Source organism: Cupressus sempervirens, chromosome 7, assembly GCF_028749045.1.
Source record: "Cupressus sempervirens isolate cs-2001-9-10 chromosome 7, ASM2874904v1, whole genome shotgun sequence".
Classification (NCBI taxonomy): Eukaryota; Viridiplantae; Streptophyta; class Pinopsida; order Cupressales; family Cupressaceae; genus Cupressus; species Cupressus sempervirens.
In genome coordinates, this window is record NC_143124.1 from 564,130,267 (window position 1) to 564,152,965 (window position 22,699).

The following is a 22,699-nucleotide window of genomic DNA, read 5'->3' on the forward strand; positions in this document are numbered from 1 at the left end:
TTGGCCAACCTTGCATAAGGATGCAATGACTTATACAACTAATTGTGACAAATGCTAGAGGATGGGCCAACCAACCAAAACTGATGAGATGCCACTCACTCCACAGATTGTAGTCACACCTTTTGATAAGTGGGGCATGGAATTCATAGGTCCAATTGATCCACCATCAAGTGGAAAATCCTACATCTTAGTATGTACGGATTATGTAACTAAAGGGGTTGAAGTTAGAGCAATGAATAATGCAAGAGATGATAAAGTAGCTAAGTTCCTGTATGAAGAAATGTTCACCCATTATGGAGTGCCCAGAGAACTTGTCACAGATCAAGGAGCTGAATTTACATCAAATTTGATCACTGATGTTATGAAGGAGCACAACATAAGGCATTATAAATCTATTCCTTTTCACCCTCAAGAAAATAGGCAAGCAGAGGTTGCCAATAGAGAGCTTGAAGCCATTCTGACTAAAACAATGCACATACACAAGAAGGATTGGACTAGTAGATTAATTGAAGGTGTTTGGGCATACTGGACCACATGGAAGAAAATGATTGGATTCACTCCATTTGAGATTTTTTATGGTAATGAAACAAATTTTCCCATTGAATTTGAACATAAAACACTATGCACTACTTTAGAGTTGAACATCAGCCTTCCTGCAACACAAAAAGAGAGACTCCTCCACTTGAATTCGTTGGATGAAATACGAAAGAGAGCTTTGGAAAGAACATAAATTATTCAATAGTAGCGAAAGTAGTGGCATGATGCACACATTAGGAATAAACAATTCCAAGCAGGAGACTGGGCTCTCCTCTATGATTCTCACTTCAAAGAGAATCTAGGGAAATTGCAAACTTGATGATTAGGGCCTTATGAAATTTAGCATGTATTTAACAATGGTGTAGTGCAATTGAAAACCATTGATCCTATTTAGTTTAAGTTACTTGTAAATGGCCATAGGTTGTGTCTCTATTGTAAGCCATAGACTAAAGAATAATTCTTGCAACATTTCCAACCAACCAATTCACCAGCTCGTATGAACACAGTTCTTGTAGTAGAAGGTGAAAACCTTCTTCCTATAGCCATACCATGATAGAATTTTAGGAGCCTTCATAATAAAACCTCATTTAATATGAGGTCCATTCTTCCATTCACTTTTCTCTTTCTTCTTATCAACCCATCTCATTTCTCTATCTACCATCCACCCACACTCCACATCACCCATAGATTCTATTTTTCCTACTTTCAATAAACAAATCTACCAGCACCTTTTCTGCAATCATCAGACTTCACCACCTCATCAACTTGCATGTGTACATACACTCTCAAATTTTTCTTTATAAAAATTTCTTTTACTCTTTATTCATTTTTACCATATAGGTTTTGATATTTATATCTAATATTGCATTATATATATCATATAAGACTTAAGCCAATTTCTCCTTCCCATGCCAAAAAATTTTAAGTGAGGACACTTGTCAAATTTTAGTGGGGGGCCAAGTGTAGTAATTTCCAAATGTCATCTCCACATTATCCTAGTCATGTCTACATTAAAGGATGTACTTTGGTGGTAGGCTGATAGTTTTCATTTCATTAATTTTTAAAATCTTTCTATATCTATTGTACATTTTTATTGCAATTTTTGGGAAAAGAACTCTCATACTTGGCATGATTGAAAGGACTAAGAGTTATTATGGGAACACCTTTAGTTAAAGCCTCAATGTCCTTCATCATTAATGTATCATTATTCTACATGCTAGAAACAAAGGAGTCTTGATTATGAGAAGTGGTAACAGCATACGATAGTTTTCATAAAGATTAGTTTTGAAATTCATAGAAAGAGGGAATTTGTAGAGGTAAGAGGGGAAAAAATTTATCACGGTGGAAAGAGTGGAAGCCAGACATTTTGAAGATGGGGGGACAACTAAAGAGGTATGAGCTAGTCATTCATAATGTTTTACTTGTGGACATTGAAGTAGTTCAGCAATTTCATGCTTGTGGATGGCACAGTTACTTCTTACAATCAATAGAATTCAATGAAAAGGTGGAAATGGAGTTCATGATGATACTTGATGAAGGGGAAGCCTCGGTTTGGGGATTAAGAGTGGTTTCTACTAAGGAAAGGATAGTAGAGGTTACAAGATTATTGGTAATTAGGGAACATTATCCAAATGAACATGATGCTAGGTCTTCAAGGGCACAATTCACTCAACAAGGTGACCCTCAATTGGACATTACAAAGCAAGGATGTAAGAGACTTTCTCTTCCACCTCCATATTCAAAGTTAACAACCCACATTATGAGGTATTTAACCTGTGAAGGTAGGTTTTCAAACTTGCATGCTCATCATTTTAAATTGCTTAATTGCATAATGCATAACATGCAAGTTAATGTCCCCAACTTTCTCTATAATGTGTTGTGTATAAGTGCTGAGGAAACTAAAAAAGGAAAGGAATATTCTATTTCCTATCATGCCCTCATTAAGCTTCTAGTTGAAAGATCTCTTAAGGATTCATCCCCTATTTCATAGGCAAAATTTGTTGAATCTAAGACCTGACAGCTGCAAGCCAATCCTGTTCCTCAAAACTTAGGAAATGAGGAAGAAACCATAGAGCCAATTCAAAATCTAGCTGAGATAGAAAAAGAACCCTCTCTTTATAAGTCTACTAAGCCTAATTTAGAGGATGATATGTTGAGCTCTTCTAGGGGTAAAGGTAAGAGTAAGGTTAGCCCTAACCTTGGAAAGGAAGTACATAATCCCTCTATTAGGGTAACAAAAAGAAAGAGGTATATTCTTATAACAACTAATCCTAAAGCATCTACTCTAGTCATGCCTAAACCAAAATGGACCTACAAAGTGGTTGAAGTTGAAGAGGTTACTATGTGTAGAAGCCCTTGTATGAAAGGTCAAGTATCTTTAGCTTCTATTGAAAAACCAAATGCCCCAATTTCAAATTCTCATATAGAGTCAGCATTTGAAAATGTCCCAGATGATTCTCCTGTGAAAATGGAGCCCCAAAATGTATAAATACATGAAAATGAGCCTATCAAGGAGATACTAGAAGAGAATCAGGAAATGTGCAAATCAAATCCTATTGTTGTTCTGAAAAAAACACCTAGCAATGATCAACCTGTCATGCCATCAGTCCCTAAATATTCCAATGTTTCTCTTATACCTTATTAATCTTCTTGGTACACCCAAAATTTCTAAGAAGTTTCTAGAGAGAAAAAGATGAAATCTAAAACTCAAGAATTTTCATCATCAACAATTTAGTCAATATTGTTTGGTCTATACAATCATTTTATTTTTGAGAAAGCCTTGTGGAAGCAAGAGAGGGACCAGATGCAAAAGGAAATATTTGATAGAGATGAGGAAATTGAATCATTAAAGGAGCAATTAGAAAAATAGAAGCAACAAATGAATAAAGCTTTGAAGCTAGCTAATCAGGCTATGACTTGTAGACCACCCCCAAGGGTGTATGCTATGTGTTTGAAATATTAGTTTTTGTTATTCTAGTTGATGATGACAATGACAAATATTGATTGTGAATTTAAGAATGCTCAAAATTTTTATAATGTGTATCAAACTTTTCCCTTATGGAAAAAGAACTTGTTGTGTGAGCTCTATTTGCATAATTTCATAATTCCACAAGAAATAGAGTGGAATCCCCTACTTTACATATGGGATGTTCACTTATGAGCTCTAATGTCATCGATCCAAAATGAAACAAATTATGATAGATAGTTGGATACCTATAAAGACCTTGAAAATTCTGAACCACTGCCACTCTAGGTTGAATCCCATAAGCCTTATGAACTCTTGCGAGATTGATTCAGAGTAACTTGTGGAAGGCCAAAACCAGAAATTAGAGAGAAAGTGTTTGAAGAAAGGGAAAAGTTTATAGAGAGTATCAGAAACTTCCTAATTTCACACAACAAAGAGAAATTGCAAGGCTTAGAAATAGATGGAGTCGACTACCAAAATCTTTCAAGGTGGCTGAACCACCCAAGGTCCCTATTAATTTTGAGGTAGCAATGAATAGAGTGGCTAAATATATGAAATTGGGAAGGCAAATCAAGAAAGAGTTATGGATGCCACTAACTTTCCAACCTCCTACCCTTCTCTGGCCCTTGTATGAAAGCAATGCTACCAGGCTAGACCCGTTAGTTGAAGAACACTTGGGTGAGCATTGGAGATGAACCAAAGGATATTTCTACACCCTCAAAAGTGGGAAACAAGGGAAGATAACAATGGGAGATTTTAGAGCAATGGCAAAGAAGTACAATGCTTGAGGACAAGAATTTGTATAGTGGGGGATAGATGATGAGGCATATAATATATGATTTTTTAAAGGATTTTTTAGAATGATTTAGGGATCACTAGCTCTCAAACAAGATCAGATCATTTTTCTCCCAATGTATAGCAAGGTGTATAATATGGAGTAGGAAGCTAGTGGATAGATAGAGATGGATAGGAAAGGAATATGAAGTGAGTGAAAGTGATCCTCAAGGATTGTTTCCTCAAGAGTGCCCAAGCTAGGGAAAGATAACCAACTGAATAAGGTTTTGGATATGCAATGGAAACAATAAGAAAGATAGTGTGTAGGATAAGTTGTGAAGCCAACAAGTGAGATAGCATATGATATAAGCAATAGAAGCTAATAAGAAAGATAACATGTAGGATAAGAAATGGAAGCTAATAAGTGAGATAGCATGTAGGATAAGAAATAGAGCCAATAGCATGAAAGCATATAGTCCAAAGGGAGTAGATGTGTCAAGAGGCCTATGAGAACCATGTTTTATCTATTGTGATCAAGACCAAGGGGTCAACTAGATAGGATAGTAATGGGATAGAGCAATAAGAATAAAGCTCAAGATGGAGGCTATGAGTGAATGAGAGAGAACAATAGAAAATCTTGTGGATAAGATAGCCAATATGCAAAGATAGCTCAACATTTTCAAGATCAAAGAGAGAAGAGGGGATAGATTGATGATGGAAGAATTATGCATGATGCTTATTTACCAAGTTTTCATCAGGGTACTTATCCAAGGTGCCAAAAGAAGTAGTTTTCACCATAGGATGAATTTTATTTCTCTTTACTTTTGCTACGAAGGTGCCACAAGAAGTGGTTTTCACCAGGCACATTTTAATTTTTAATTTTTTTGCTTTTTTTTTCTTTTTCTATTTTTGTTGTTGAATTTTTAGAAAGAGCTCAAGCTATTTGAATGTAGATAGTTCTCCTATAGGAAAGATAAGTCATGATAAGACAAGACCATAGAAAGGTATGCTCAAAGATACTGATAAGGTGATGAAAGAGAAATGGTAGTAGGAAGATTATATGGAGGATAAGAGTTCATGTATAGAAAGCAAGTGTAAACTTTAGAGGATTTCATGAGGGTAGCTAAAATGTTGGGCAAGATCAACATTGACACACACCTTGAAGGGTATTGGAATGATGGACGAATCATGGATGAAATAGCTTGAGGTTTAGATGTCTAAGGTGGTAGAAGAGATTTGGAAAAAAGTGGAGTGGAAGGCTTTGGAATATTTTTAGGAATATTTTTGGAAGAAGATGGAATGGAAGCCTTTGGAAGCTTGAATGTCAACTTTGAAGTATTTTCAATATTCAAGTCTTTCAAAAGAGATTTGGGAATCCATACAGCTTTAGATTTTCCTTTGGATAATTTAGAGCATATTTATTCAATAATGGGCTTAGGAACCCATGTTTTCTTTGATTTAGCTCTCTTAATAGTGGACCTTTGCTGTCTCTTTTGCACATTTTACTTCTTAGCATTCACATGTCGTTTAGATGGGACATAGTGATCTAAATTTTTCAATGAATTCTTATGTTTATTCTCACTTCCAAAGGACTTGGGATTTGTGGATGAATAAGGATGATATGAAGTTAGTTTAGATGGATATATGGGTGGAAATTCATAAAGGATGAGTGTCCTTATTGATCTTGAGGTATGATGGGGGAGCTAGGAGTGGAAAATGTAAGAGATGAAGGAAAATAAGGTCCCAATATAGATGGAAGGTTTTTGGCTTTAGCTTTGATGGATGAGGACCAAGGATAGAATTAGGATATGCAACTGGATATTGGAAAGGGATATTAACATCTTTAGAGTGAGCAACATGGTCAAATCCATCAATAGACTCATGAGTAGCTTTAATAGGAACAACATTTTTAATAGGAGCACTTGAAGCTTGAGTACAATTTTGAAGTGGATATGGAGAAGAAGAACATGAGGGGACACTTTGATCTTGACAAGTAGCTTTGGATAGAATAGGAAGAGAACTTTTCTCATAATTTTCAGTAAGCTCAAGGGAGATAATGGAAGTGATATCTTCATCATACTTAGGAGGTGGATAAGATATAGGATATGGAGGGGAAAAATCTTGAAAGAGATGAAAGGGTGCTTGATCTTGATCTTTGTTGACATTTATAGCTTTTCCTTTTTGAGAGTCCTCTTGACATAGAGCCACTTCTAAAGACAAGGGAGAATGAAGAGTGAATGAAGTAGTGTTTGGATCTTTAGGCTTAGTATCATGCATAAGGTTTGTAGCCAAGTGAAGTTTAGGTTGAGTTTCTTTTAGAGGTAGCCTTTGAGGGTATGCATATTGCATATGGAAAGTACTAGGTTCTTTGTTTGATGGAGTCATGTTGGAAAGCTTTGAAGCATTGGGAGATGCATGAGTGTTGGAAGAAGTGTAAGATGTAATGGAGCCACTACTAGACATAGGGTCATCAATGTAATATTGCTCAAGAGAAGTATCTTCACCACATGAGTCACTAGAGGTTCCAAGATCAACAATCTCATCATCAATGAGATCTTGCACTTTATGTTTCAGATCTATACAATTAGAAGTAGCATGGTCATTAGATCAATGATAAGCACACTAAGTATCCAAGAAAGGATTTCCATAGGAGCTAGACTTAGGGAACATGATGAGCTTAGCTTCAAGAAGTGTTTGAAAAATGTCATCATAAGAATATTCCAAGGGAGTAAAAGTCCTCTCAAAAACATGTGTAGGATCTTCTTGTTGTTTCTCAAGTGAATAGCATGAATCCATGTCTTCATCATATTGGTCAAAGATACATTTTTCATGAAAGCTTGGCATAGGCTCAAAGGAGGTATCACTTGCTTGTTCTCTAAAGAGGTCTTTAGATCTAGTAGGCAAAGACAATTGATGTCTTGAAGTAGAGCATGTAGACCTAGAAGAAGAGGATGACCTTAAAGAGGGTGACCTGCATGCATGTAAAGACCTTAAGGAATATTCATGCAATGATGCAATCTTCTCCTCTATCATTTTCTCAAGTTTAGACTTCATTTCTGTCATGCGCTTAGAGAGATGAAGGTAAGAAAGATCATTTGTCTCTTCTAGTTCTTTGTATTGTACATATAGATCTTGAAACTCTTTAGTGGTGATCATCTAGTGGTTGAGGTTTGGTAGCACAAGCTTTGAGTTCCATAGTGGTGGACAAATAATCAAGCATGAAGGAGACTGGAGGAAGCTAACAAGGAGACACAAGATAACTTGATGTCCAAACTAGAGAGGTAGATTATTCACTTGCCAATATAGTAAAGATAGAGTAAAGTGACTTGTCAAGAAAGTGTCCAAGTTACTTACAACACTAGTGACTAGAGTCAAGAGCTAGGCAAGAAGACAAATAGCCAAATAGATAGAGCAAGTGGAGTGACAAGTGAACAACTTTACCAACATAAGAGTGTAGTCAATAAATAAAGCTTACCATTTTAGCAATGAGATAACTAGAAAGAGGATATAGACCATGAAGATAGAAAGACCAAGAGCACTAAGACCAAAGAGCCACTTTAAGCATGTTCATGCACTAGAGACATACAAAATAAAAGTCAAATGATGAGACTCCCCTTAGCAAGCAACACAAGAAAATATTTTAAGTTGATGTTTTGACTTGGTTGACAAAGTTTGACAATAGTTGAAGGCATAGCAAGTTTGATGTTCAAAAGCAATTTCTTTCCAAGAAAGATAGTGAAACATGGACTAGTCTTCAAAAAATCAAGCAAGCGACAAAACAACCTTGCATGATACAAGCATATGTGAGGTCTCAAAAGAAATCCCTAGAACTATCTTCATGTGTATGTTCAAAATATTTCCACAGGTATAACACATATGAGAACACATCAAGCAATATCTACCTAAAAGTCACGGTTCATTACTCAATAACTTAACCTATGCTTGATGCTCCTTTGCCTCACACCAAGTGGTTTCCCACAAGAGATATTGGATTTTTCATGGAAGTGTCATAAGCACAACCAAGGGAGCACATGTGGTGAGTATAAATCTTGGAGTGATCTGGGTAGTCCACTAAGACCGATCTTTGCACCAAGAAGTTGAGTGGCAAAATAGGGTAGATACTAACCTAGGGTGTTTAAAAAGGGCTTTTTTTCATAGTGTTCCTCTTGCTCCCAATTAAGGGACACCCCACCTTGTGGTGGGTAACAAACCTCATGGTCACAAGAGAACCTTAAGCATTCTTGTCTAGTGATCTCCTTATGGTCAAAATCCCATAAGCGACCACACTAAGTGAAGATAAACACTATGTCTACCAAAGTTTTGTGTCCTTCATAGCCTTGAGTTTATAGTGGGTTGGAAGAGCCGGGTAATTTTCTTGTCCCCACTTGGGTCATTCCTCTCAAGTTGTCCAAGAGCAAGCCCTCTAAAGGATCCTAACTACCACAAAATGGATCCACTTTCAAGGGTCAATATTTCTGATTCACCTCAAGGGTGAAGAGCATACTTTCCTACCTTGACTACTTCCCCCAAACACACCAAGAAGCTTCAATTATCCACTTGCTTTCAAAATTCAAAGGTGGGTCAAGATTTTTGATTCACCACAACGGTGAAGAGCATACTCTCCTATCACCATTACTCTTCAGAGAACCCATGAAAGAGGGAGTCTCACACTAGTACATTTGACCCCATTTTTAGACCAAAATTTTTGAACATCTACTAAAATGTTTTAGATTGGTCAGAATATGGAAAGCAAAAATACATTTTTTTCAAAAATCCATGCCCGTGTTGGCCAAAATTTTGACCAACATGAGCTTAACATGTGAAAAGGGAAATTTCGGCCTCTTTCATTGTTTTTGTTCATGTGTGTGCGGGAGCTGTAAGGGTTTTTCCAGCGATCAATTGAATTGAATCAATGCATAGAAATATTCAACTATTTTGGATTTTATTGTAGGATATGTGGGCTGGTACATTAGTTGTAGGATTTAAAATGTTTATCAATTTTAATATGTGGGTTGGTACTTCAAACTGGATATTAAAATGTTCATCCTACAATAACTGCCAGGGGCCATATGGGGAATGCTTAAGTATTAGTTTTAATAAACATTTTAATATGCAGGTTGGTACACCAGTTTTAATATCCTTCAAAGTAAAAGCATTTAAAATTTCTTGGATTTTATTGTAGGATAAGCTCAATATTGTAGGATAAACATTTTAATAAATGGGGTCAAAGACCATAAACTATTGAATATAACCTAACACTAACATATTTGAAAATGGATCCAAATTTGCTTGTCAATAGCACTCTAGGCACCATTAACCTTCCAAAACAAGAGAAGCAAGTGGGAGGTCAAATATCCTTTGTTGAAGATAATGGTTTGGATCATCATGTGAGGATATGAAATTGGATTTGCAATGGTTTAGTCAGAAATGGGCTTTGATAAGAGCCAATATACCACATACTAAGGCAAGGGCTCATAAAATAGTGTATATTGTACAAGGTTAGAATTTATGATGCTACATAAAGCAACCACTAAAAATTTAAATGACTCGTTATTGTTATAAGATAAATAATAAATGGAATGAGTGCATGTGTACATAGAAAACCTTATTCAATTACAACCTAGTCCAATTCATTGGTAGATGTATACATAGATAACAAAGAAAGATTGAATGCATAAGAAATGGTGTTACCCACATTGTTTATTTGTTTCGCCTTAATAGTGAAATGTATTTCCTATGAAAATTCAAACATACACTCATGTATCTTTGGAGAAAACTGGAAATAAAACTTATCAAGATTGGGGGTGGGAGGTATTTAAAGGATTTGAGGCAAACTGTCATTTTGAGTCTAGATATGTAGGACTAAGAGATGTAACTACTTGTTTACTTCTATTCATAGTTTACTAGAAGATTACCTCTATACATGATTTTTTCAATGTTCACATAAAATATTTTCCTTTCTTGAGCTCAGTTAGTTTTACTTGACTTAAAAGAATGTTCCAATGACATTTATCTGACATGTCCAAGTTTAGGAGAACATTATGGCACACAGAGCACAATGAACATTGTAGCTATGCAAACAATTGCAATGTTTTATTGTTTATTTAATCAATGTCAAGGAATATCTATATGATCACCAACAAGAGGTAGGAAATCATAATTCATGATGATGAATTTCAATTTTGATTAGGGATTCTCTATTTTTTTATTGATGTTTGCTTCTAATTGAAAATGGTTGGAGACAACTTCCTAGTGGGTAATCACAATCACAATGTGATAAGCTTAATTCATTATCATGATGACCATTACAATGAAAGTAGCCATTGAGAAACTACTAGTATCATGATTGGACTTAGTTATTATTATTAATGATAGCATTAGAATGATCTAAAATTGATACCTAGATAAAACCTTTGGACTAGCAGCTACCCCTTTGACTACTATTCAAAATCTTGTGTAATTGTAGACTGTTGAAAATTACATATTCTTGTAAGATGTCACTCACTCCTAGAGTTTTTGTACCTAAAGTATTGTTGGGAAACATACACTATTTCCTACTGGTGCAACTCTATTCTCACCATTTTCTTTTTCCTATACTAGAGATTGCTAGCATGAAAGGATGTGGTCAACGAGTTGTACTCAAAGCTACTAGTATGTTTCTGAATCCTTGCACTTTTTGTTTTGATCTAGTACTTAACATGTCAACATCTTTTTGTTTTCTAATATTTTTGACTCTTGTTGCTTTTAGAACATTTTTTTTTATATTTGGCTCTGAAGAAAATCTCATTCTTGAGTTGGTAATGGTGCATAGGTGATCTTTCACTTGACTGTACAAGTTCTTATATTCATTCTCACATTAGCTAGAGTTACCAACAAGAATCCCTGCCACATTGAAATGATTCAATAATTGTTGTATGTTTCCAAAGAGGTGATTTTGCATTAAGTTTATATGATCTCTACACATGGGGCAACTGAACTAGAAATTTCTCTCATCCTATATGAATACAACATGAAAAGATATGACAAATTCACAATTCTATAACTTCAAAATAAACACAAAAATTGACATAATTCTTGTAGTATCTATAAAAGGGTTTTAAAAAATATTGGAAAATCTTGAATTATTTTCTGACAGGATTCATTTATCTTTGATAGATAAATGTGCCTTTTTGGTATATCACTCTCTGATTTCTACACCCTTAAGAAAAATGCAGCAACCTTGAAAAAATAATGTTAGCTTGGAAGAAAAAATGTTGTTTTACTCACTTGCATTTGTGAAATGAGGCAAAAGAGGTTAAAATTCCTTTAAGGCATCATTGGGATAATTCAGAGTTTTTTTTTAAAGATGCTTTAAAAATGTTGATCTTTTAGCTTTTTGATAGGGCAATCTGTGGTTTTGCTTGCGTTCAGTCAGGTTTGGGGTGGACACAGGGAAAACCTAGACAACCTGATCGAACCCAGACTGTCTGGCCCAGAATTGGACCCAAAAATGATATGGGGGGCTTTTTGTAGAACTTAGAACATATATCTGTATGGTTATATAATGAATATGGTGAATGTCTTGTATTATAAATTTTTGAAATCCTCTCTATTTTAAATTTTCCCTTTTTTAAATTAATGTCCCCTAAGAAATGCTTCAAACCCCTTGCAATTGGAGTCTACACCACAAAAATTGTTGACCATAATTCATTAGTAGTTGATAAATCTAAAGCATGTTTAATGGAATTTCCTTAGAAGAATTAAATCTCTAAAGCATCTTGTTGAGTAAAATATCATCCATGACTTTAGAAATGGCATGGTTTTCTACCCTAGTGGTTTCTCTTATACAATCTAATATACACTCTCTCAAGTTTGCAAGTGAGAGAAAAATGGTGGTGTCTTGATATGCTTGGATGAGAAATTATGATTTGGATCATGAAATTGGATACTTGCATTTGAATGAGATATCTACCAATGCTTTTCTTGTTTGTGTGAAAAAATTTGAGATTCATTAGCAAATTCTTTTCATCAGTGTAGCGGATTACAAACATAATATTGTATTGTTTTAAATTATATCTTGATTTTTTAGAAACTACATTTTTGGTTTCCTTAAATTTTTATTGTTGCTCAACATTTTCTATTTGTATCATGTAGGTGAATTTTTGTGCCAAGGATGATATGATGCAAATCTTTTTTCTGGAAAAAACATTGAAGTACTTGTATCTTTTTTTCTCACCATCCACTGTCATACCCCTTGACCAATGGGTGTTTAACACTAAAGCTCATTAGGTCAAAATTATTCCTCAGTATGTAGATGTATAGGAGAGGGAAGATTCAAAGTAGGTATCTGATGGCAACCATATGACTACAAAGATATTTGGTAGAAAGAAAGGTCGACCATAAAGGCCATTTTTCTTGTTTTCATCTAGAAGGATATTATTGCCCTAAGTTGTTCAACAATAACATCTATAATATTATTCCAAAGCCAAGTTGATTTGTGACCTATTCATTTGGCTTTGGTAAGTTAAATGGCCATATTTGGATTCTTTTATTATTATTATTAATTATAGAAAGTACTACATCTATTGTCAAGAAATATGCTGAAAAGTGGAAGGATTTTATGACAAAATGTAAGCATTTTTTCTTCAATTATTAGACTTTTTATGGAAGTAATGCAGAACTTTGGTATAAGAAGATAGAGTTAAGTGATGAAAATATCCCTCTCTTTGATGAAATATAAATGGCTCCTAAATCTTACATAAGTAAAGCAGTAGTTGAATCCTACTCCTTGGGTCCAAGCAATTTATATGCTTCTCCAACTGAGAAACCCAAAGCTTCCACTTATTCTGAATGAGCTGAAAAAAAAAGCACTTGGCAATAAGCCAAAACTAACCCAGTCCTATCATCCTCCACACTCATTGAATTGAGAAAGAAAGAAAACTAAGCTGTTTATGGGCTCTAAACTAAAAAATGATGCCAAATTCAATTCAATAGAATTATCCTTAGAGCCTGTTAAAGCATGCTGAAAATTAAATTGAGCAGTCTTCAAAAAAATCACACTTCTTTGCTTTCAATTTAAATCTAAGTATAAACCAATCAAAGCCAGCTTATTCCCTTCATTTTTAAGAGGAGAATCTTCTTCTTCCATACAAGAAGACATTTCACACATTTTAGTGAAACTTCAATCAGAGCATAAAAATCACAACTTTTAACATTACTCCACTTTTAACATTACTCCTTATTGAATGAAATGAAACCTAGTAGCTTTAAGCTCTGCATCCCCTATTTCGCTCTTTCTGTCAACTCCAAAATCATTAATGATGAATTTAGATCTCTAGTAGCCGAAAGAGAACAAGGAAAAAACTCACTCAATTGACACCTTGTTTATCAACAAAGGTTGCTTTAATCTTTGTATAGATAAATAGAGTAGACTCAAAAATAGTTTCAACTTGACATCTTGAAATATAAAAGCTTAAACTTGGTGCATAAAAGAAAGCCACCAAAATTTTCAGCCTATGTTCAGTCATCTTATTTTTTTCATCTTAATTAGGTTGAATATAGATTCTATTCGAAGGGGGATATTTAGATCCTTCTCATAGCGTCCCCTCAATTTTGGAGGTGCTTCATATGCATTTTAACTTATTTGAAGTGTCCCAATCTTTCCTTGATTGTTGCACAATTGTTATTGTGTGACCACATTGCTATTAGTTTGAATGCCATTGCTTGGGATTGCTACCAGTGTGGTTGTAGAATGGTTGTGTGCCATAGCATAAGTATACCACTAACCAAAATATTCTCCAACTCTTGCATGGTGCAATTTATATAGCACTCCCTTATTAATTTCTAGACCCACTTTGGTGCACATCAAGCCATTTCCTCACTGGTTTTAGTGAGTTCATAAGGGGATTACTGCCTTGGAAAACATAGTATTAGATGTTGGGAGGATCTACTTCTAGGATACAAACCTTTGTGCTATCTCATGTTGAGTGGCCTCTTTTTGTCCATGGAGTGTCTTGTGGTGCAAACACAAACATTTTAGTTTCATCTATTTGTGTGCTGTCATAATAATTATGAGTAGCATTTACCTTTTTATGCTCAATCATATAATCTAGTGGTTTTGCTGATTATATGAGCCCTATAATATCTAAGACCCACATTCCACATGAGATCATTTGAACATAGGGAGATCTCCAGAAAAAAATGATTTTAGAGATAACTAAAATAAATGTGAGTACTTCAAACTTATCATAAGAAGGAAATCACTTCTAATTTTCTTTTTTATGTTATGGATGATTTCAACTTTCCACTTCACCAATAGGCCAATGGTCCATTGAAATATTTCACTATTTTGAATGCAACTAGAGTTAGTATATTCTAGGTTTAAATGTGTCAGATTATAGCAATAAGATTTTTGTAGATACACTGTTGGATATTTTTGGTGTAGATATTTTTTGTTCAACAGTTTGATTTTGTTGAGAAGTTATCCTTCTCTAATTTTTTTTGTGCAGAATCATGTGTCTTTCGTTCAATTTACATTTGCATTGAAGGTATATTATAATTATAAAGCACATTTTGAATATCCAATCTACTATTTTGTAGACTTCAAACCCCTATATTTTATAGTTGTACATCCCTAATGTTTTGAAGCACATTGTATTCTATCTCAAAACTTCAATATTGCTACATCTTTAGGAAATAGTGAAGTCCAATATTGAAAATAAAACTTTAATTAAAGTCCAAAATATAAAGCTAATGCCAAATTTGGCTACACAACTAGTTATCAGAATCATCATTATTTAGCATAGATTTCTAATCTAGATATTTTGATTTTAGCGTGTCTCTGTGTATCAGGTAATATTAGTGGTAGAGGAATCATATCAAATCAATTGCTTAATAATTAACATACATCTTTACATGGAAGTCAAGAAGGATTTATGCTTAGGTCAAACAAATTTTACTAAGCTAAATTTCATCCATTATATAGATTCCTTATCAAATATTTGGAAATCATAGAGCACATCTTGTTAAAATGGCATTTGATGAATCCAAACAAAAAATTCCCTTCAGAATCTATGCTCTCTATTTTATTTTGAGATGAGGAATGTTGATCATTGCAGGTTAACAAGAGGATCCTGACTATGAATAATTTTACATACCGACAACTTATTTTCTCTAGGGCTCCTTTTATCTCTATGGTAAATTTACACCTTTGATCCCTACTTCACTAGATTGAAATTGCAAGCAACACATTCTAGGGTCATTGTATCGAAGCTAATATAATGCAATAAACTCAATTTCCAAGACTGGTAGCCATTAATGTGGGAGCCTAATTTCTCCTCACTTCTAAGATCAGAATAACAACAAATTTAGTATTGAGCACAACACTTTACATGTTACAAATTCTTTTTTATCCATTGATACTTGTAACTAGTCTCCTTAGGGGAAGTGGTTGTATACACATCATTTCAAACATATAAGCCGTTGGCATGACAACCATCTACAATTAGTTTCTATTTAAAAGCTATTTTCTTTTAATAAACCAGGGAAATACATTAGCAATGAGTAAGAGTTTTGATAGTTATCTTCATTTTACACAATAGGTTTAGTGTTCAAGCATGTAGCAATTCATAAGTTTAGTGTCCATGGGGGCTAACTTTTAGGCTCCATACCTATAAGAAAAAGGTGAAAACATGTGGCCCTAGCTAGTTGAGCTCAATTGAATTTCCTTCTTTGACTAGGTGACACATTTACATTCATTTGGATTTGCAAAGAATGAGACTACCTACCTTAAAGTTATGAGAAAGAAAATTTTGATTATATTGCATAGAGAGTGCTTTCTAATAAGCTCAAAGGTGCAGAGTATGTTCATCCAACATTTTTAACTCATGCAAATGATTCAAACTATTAGTGTCATCATCGATCACTCCTTTAAGGGAGACATATAATGATGGTATCGCTAGTTTAGGGGAATGATAGCATTGGCTCTATATACTAGGCTATAAGGAGTAGATCATGTATCTATAGAGACACTAGTGCAATTAGCCCAAAAAGCATAGGTTAATTGGGTATGCCAATCTCTCCCATTCTTAGTTACAAATGTTTGCAATATTTTCTCAATGGTATTGTGAGAGGCTTCTAGCTAACTATTGTATTGAAAATAATAAGGTATAAAGAAGTGATGTAGGACACAAAATATTTCTGTAACTATTTTACCTCATTTTAAAAATATCTCCCATTATTTGAGACAATAGTGGAAGATAAACCAAAATGAAATTAGATATTTTCTAGTAGGAATTGATAGATAATTTTAGTGATGGTAGACCTTAATGGGCCCCCTTCCACCCACTTACTAAAATACTATGAGGTCGTGATGATACAAATATGACCTTTAAATAGTGGCATAGTATTTTTCCAATTAAAGGTTAATGCAACACTCTTTGCAAGGTTTCTTGTACAGGAACTTAAGCTCCCAAGATAAAGTTAATGTCAAGAAACTTAGACAAAGATGAGCTAAACAAATAGATGGGGGATCTCTTGATGAAATTTTGATGTGTTTGATTATGAGAGTTACCCTTGATTGATCAAAATTGTTCTGTGTGATATATGTATGGGTTTAAGTTGCTATATTTGAGTGCTCTAATCTTTCAAAAGAATAATGTGTAGGAAAACAACTATTTATGGAACCAATTCAATCAAGGTGGATGATAGGAGAAATTTTTCTATTGATACAACAAAAGGTATGGCTTTGACTGAAGATTTTTTTATAGTGTGCTTGATGGCATCTTTCTATCAAACATTTTCAAATTGATCCCATATATGACGTCTAATGGAAATTAGATAAATAATTATTAATCTTATGTTCCTTGTTAGGAGGATCAGAGATATTCTTCCTCAACCAAGGCCAAGGGCACAGAATGAGCCTTTGAGCAGAACCTTTAATCCATCCATCTCACAATTGGCATACTTGATAAGGGAAGACCATTACTGTTGCATCTTCTTAACAAATTTATATGGAGATTAATAGAAGAATACTTGAATACCAGTTACTTTCTGTTATATTCTTTATTGTTGTTCTTTTATACATGGATTCTTTTCTAATTCAAACTTGATAGTTTGATTTCATTAATTAATATTCATTCTTATTTGTGATCCATTCATTTCCTTGTTGGTTAGATTTCTTATTCTTCAATTCTACTTGATGCTATCTACAAATGAATCACCTCACTTTTTATATCCTTGATTTTTGGGAAATGTTACATTTTTCACTAGTATCGTCTCATTTTGAAGGATGCATCCCCTTATGATCAAGCACTGCCTTTGAATATTTTCTATTTAATCTTAATCATAGTTCATGAGGGATCATAGCCTGTAGTTGTATTTAAGTAGTAGTTGATAATTATATTTTGTTTAAACTAGTAGCTACCATTAATGTACCATTTAGTTCTAGTTGGCCCTTGTTAGAATTTTATTGAGCCTTTCAAACTAGCATCTACCCTTTTTCCTTTCTTAGTAGGGGCTAGCCTCTTACAATGGATTGTTATTAAATTTAATTGCAATGCCTAGTTTTTATATAATTATAAGTTTGCAATTTATAGTAGGGGCTTGACAAGGTGATTGAGGATTTGCTCAGTGCAAAATTAGCTAGTATAAATGGGTTTGTTGGTAGCAAACAAGTTTTCTCAATTTCCTTCACAACCACAAATTTGAAATTAACAAGTTCAACTCAATTCCTAGAATAGGAACTAAACCAAGGACTATTGACATTTGCATCTGAACTATCCAACTGGCTTGAGGGCTTCCTTCCCTACAAAGGTATTGTGCAAAATTGTAAAGACTGAAATTAAAACTGGATGACCATAAATGTTAGAACATGCCCTCTCCATTTACATCTATTTCTCTTTGAGTACCAAAGTGTGCAAGTTGAAATCCCATCAAATAGATGCCCACTAGAGATGATGAGTCAATCTTAAATCAAAGTATTCAGTCAAGTTTTATAAAAAATCTTTGAAACATTAGACACCTTGGATCATATTACTAGTATATTTTCATAAGTCCAATCTATCAATTGGAATGCTAAATATTGTAACTTAAATTAAATTGCAAGTCTCTCTTTAGTTCTCTTAGATGCTTAGCCTACTATTATAAATTAGAGTTAATTTGCAAGTTTCTCTCATTCTCCTAGATAGTTAGCCAGATAAATTTACAACTAATTTACTAAGTTTCATGTGAAGACTAAATTCTTTATAGCTATTATGCTACTCAAAGTCTCTACTTCAATCTTGAGCATATTTTTCCAGCTATGTGGTATTTTTCTTCAGGGCTGCTTTTGTAGATGGTTTTCATTTAATATATGTTGCAACATTTGTAATTTATAATATGAGGGTAGACTTTTGGATTAAATATCAACATAATGATTTTCAGGGACATAAAAAAAATGAATATGCTCATACATGCATTAGTAGTATTGAAGCTATTTTACAAGGCTTAGTTTTGTAATTGGAATAACTACAATATGCAGGGTCTAAAGTAGGAAGTGATTATAGATCTTGTTGGACAATGTCATACTTACAATCAATGTGTGATGCATCTTGTCAATATAACTTTGTAAGTTACATTTTTGGTTTATGATTTTTATTTGGAATCCATTGTTTTAGTTTTGAGATGAATTTGGTAAAATTCTTTTTGAAATGAGTGAAAACTCTAAAATACTAGGATGTCCTTTGTAAGTTATTATGTCGAAACATTGTAATCATTTTAAGTGCTAACTTTCATCAGAGACACCAATTCTAGTTTGGGTAACAGGGTTTGGTAGATAGATTTTTTAAAACATTGGGATTGAATTCATTTTGGATTTTGCATAATTTCATATGACAAATTAAATTGCTATGAAAAAAAATGCTACCTCAATGTGAATGCCAAACTTATTGTAATGATAGATATTTATTGTGCAATGTTTAAACAGTAAAATTAGTAGTCAACATCATATGAGTCTTTAGAAGATTATCATGGGCAAAATGATATTTTCCTTAGTGTTTAAAATATTTTGCTTTTAGTAAAAACTTTATTGTACTTGATTGAGTGTATGTGGCACACTCTTCTCTTATTCTTATGTTTGATTTATCATCTAACTTTTAAAGTTCATTGCTCTGCTATATTTGTATTGTTGTGAAGAAGGGTGTTTGTTATAATTTTGTATTGTTTCCTTATACCTTTCACCTTTTGGTGCCTAAACTATCAAGCCAGAATAAATAAATAAATAAAATGTCAAATTAAAATTTGGCACAAGAGCTTTTACATAATTAACATTGAAAAAACTAATTTATTGTCAAGGTAATCAATCTGTGAAAGGTCATGTAATCTGCCAAGCTAAAAGCATTTCAAATTCCATAGAGTAACTGATTTTCATAGTTATGCCTAATGGCAATACAAGACATAGTTTGGTTGCTTCAGTGTAACAACCTCAAAAATTGGGGTAGTGTCGAATGTTTGTGTTGTGAGTTTTACACTACTTTTGCATACGGCTACTTAAACCAACACCACCAAAGTGGCAGAAGATGCCATAGATGTTGAAGAAATCTTGGAAGGCAACCAAACCAAGGTTTTAGCCAATATCTTCAAAATAGGTTTCTTTAAAGTAGAAGGCACCAAAAAATGGTACATAGGCATCTTTTGTGCCAATTTCTTGTGGAGGTAGTTGCTTAGATAGTCAATGTGGACCACCCATTGAGGCTTGTATAATAGAGGGTTATCTGGTATGACCCATTTGATAGGACCCTGGGAATCTCCATGGTTGAACTGACCTAGAATCTAGGTGTGCGAGCTAACATACCATTAATATAGTTTTTAATGCTTCTCACTAGAAATAAAGCATGTTTCATTAGCCCATTATCTAGCTGGTTCACCTTTATTTCAAATTTAATGTAGGGATGAGGAGCTTTTTGGTTAGGCTCTTGCATTGAATGATGAATTGGATCGTGTGCTAGGGAAACATGACTCCATTACTACAGGGTCTCCTGTTACATGAAAAAGAACATCAACTCATGTAGCTCCTCTTGTTAGTGTCAACCATGAGAAAGATGAGATTGAGGATAATTTAACACAACTAGCTCATAGGTAGCTTATTTGTGGATGGCTAGTTCTTATAAAAATGTGATTTTTTGATTTAAATAATTGATAATTTAGTTTTTTTCGAATTGTCTACAAAAGCTTTTCCAAGATGTTTCTTACACATGCCATGGGTTTGTGTAATTTTTAAATAATTTAGTTACTCATCAAATTCTTTCAACTAGTTCCTTTCATCTATTAAATCCATGTACTATGACTTGACAAGCTTCTATAGAGAAAAATCAAAAGAGAAATAACAATATTTTATGCATTGTAGGTCAAGATCCAGTGCACAAGCTCATCAGAGAGATAACACTGAAAAGAATTAGTCAATAGGTTGACTCCCATTGATACCTCCACCACCAGGACTTTAAAATATTGATACTCACAGCTAGAAAATTGAGCAGATAATGAATTTCCTCAGTGGTGATGCTTACGAGTCACCAACTGCTGTAACTCCACCAACAACTAGCACAGTCAATGAGAAATACACACATTCACCACCAATATCTCTTTCTCATCAAACTTCACCATATCCTTTGAATTCACAATCAAATTCTCCATATCAAAATGGAGGTTACTCTTCAGGGATGTCATCAACATAATAGAATGAATACTAGAAGTTTCCACACCATGGCCCAGAGTCATATTTTGACAAATCTAGCTAGGGTTTGCAATGGTCAAATCCAATAGGGTAGTCTCTTAGTCCACAACAATTAGTTTTGTTATATGAGCCACAATCACAAAATTTGAAGGCATCAACACAAAAGACTCTTGAAATCCTTCCTCTTGCTCCTTGGGAAGTGGAGCAATCACAAAATACATCACAAGGTGTAGATAATATGCAAGGATCTCCCATATATGATAGCAATGTTAGAATAGTTATTCCTCCTCCTCCAACAAAGCATAGTCAGAGACAACAATTTTTTCAGTAGTAGCAAGCTTTGGGTTTTGGCTAGTCTACACATGGTTATAGTGAATCGACACATGATGAGTTAATATCAAGGAAAGAAAAAATCTCTGTTCATGATGGAACTTACAATGATGCATATCTACAACAATCTTTAACTTCCAGCAAACAAGTTAAATCTGAAGATAAGCTATTTGAAGACCTGGTTGACTTTGCCAAGGCAAAAAGTAAAACTTCACCCAATAAAAGTGGAAGTTTTTTTAAAATTAGAGGTTATTCTCTAGGATGGTTTGTACTACATATCTTCAAGTAACTTGCTACAAGTGATGGTTTAGGTGTAACATCAATTTTATTGAAGCCACTATATAATCTTTTGTTCAATTGAGGTTTAGTACTCATTATGTGCTATATTATTCCTAGTGCATTGCAATTTAATTTTTTTTTGTTACTTTTTTTTTTCTGATATGAAATTCCTTTTGAAGATTTGTATATTGAAACAAACTTATGTTCTTACCTAGAAGGTAAACAATTTTAGTAATAGTGCCAAAAGATCCATATATATATATATATATTGCAATGTATTGTTGAAGCTTGTTTTGTTTCATATCTCAAGTAGTGTGTGAGCATTATCTTTTCTTATCATAGTATTTGTGGGAAGTAATTGCCTATGTGGCCTTGCACTATTCTACTTATCAGCAGTTGGCAACCAGAATACCCATTACGGATTCCTCATTTGCTATTGTGTATCACTCCATATTGATTTGGCAATCGGTTCATTAACCAAATCACTTCTTCTCATGATGTTCATGTGTATTGACTACTCTTCAACTTCTTCCATGTATGATGTAGATTGATATCTTAGCTACTAGTGAAAATAGTTTTAAATGATGATTTATCCATAGTTGTGATTATCTAATATGAGGATTTATCCATAGTTGCGATTCATCTTGATGGTATCTATAGACCATTCAATTGAACTATTCATTTAGGATTCCATATTTTGCATGCATGTCTACTAGGGAAGTTACAACTTAAACAAATATATTCTCTCAATATATCTATTTTGTGTATATCTAGAAACCATGGCTTTTGATGACCACATTACGTTCAGACATCCTGCCAAACAATTCACATGATTTATCTATGCTTCCATTTTGCAAGCATGTCTCCCAAGGAAAATTCTACTACTTCATCTACACCATCTGAAAAAATCCTTTATGCTTTGATGGATGCATATAGCTTATCCCAAAGCTCTCATTCAACATTTATGAGATGATCAATCTAGAGGAAATAGTTGAGAGCTTAGAGTGACACAATTTTTAGATGATCATATGAAACGAAATGGGCATGCAAGTAGAAAGAAACTAGAAAGACATTGTGTATAGATGAAGGCATGAAATGGATGGTTTTGGAGCACTCAGCATAGACAC

At 33.9% G+C, this 22,699-nt stretch overlaps 1 pseudogene; it reads left to right on the forward strand.

Annotated features, from left to right (window-relative positions):
- The first annotated feature begins 232 nt into the window (after positions 1–232).
- On the forward strand, positions 233–21,582 carry LOC149548010 (uncharacterized; annotated as a pseudogene).
- Positions 21,583–22,699: the final 1,117 nt, after the last annotated feature.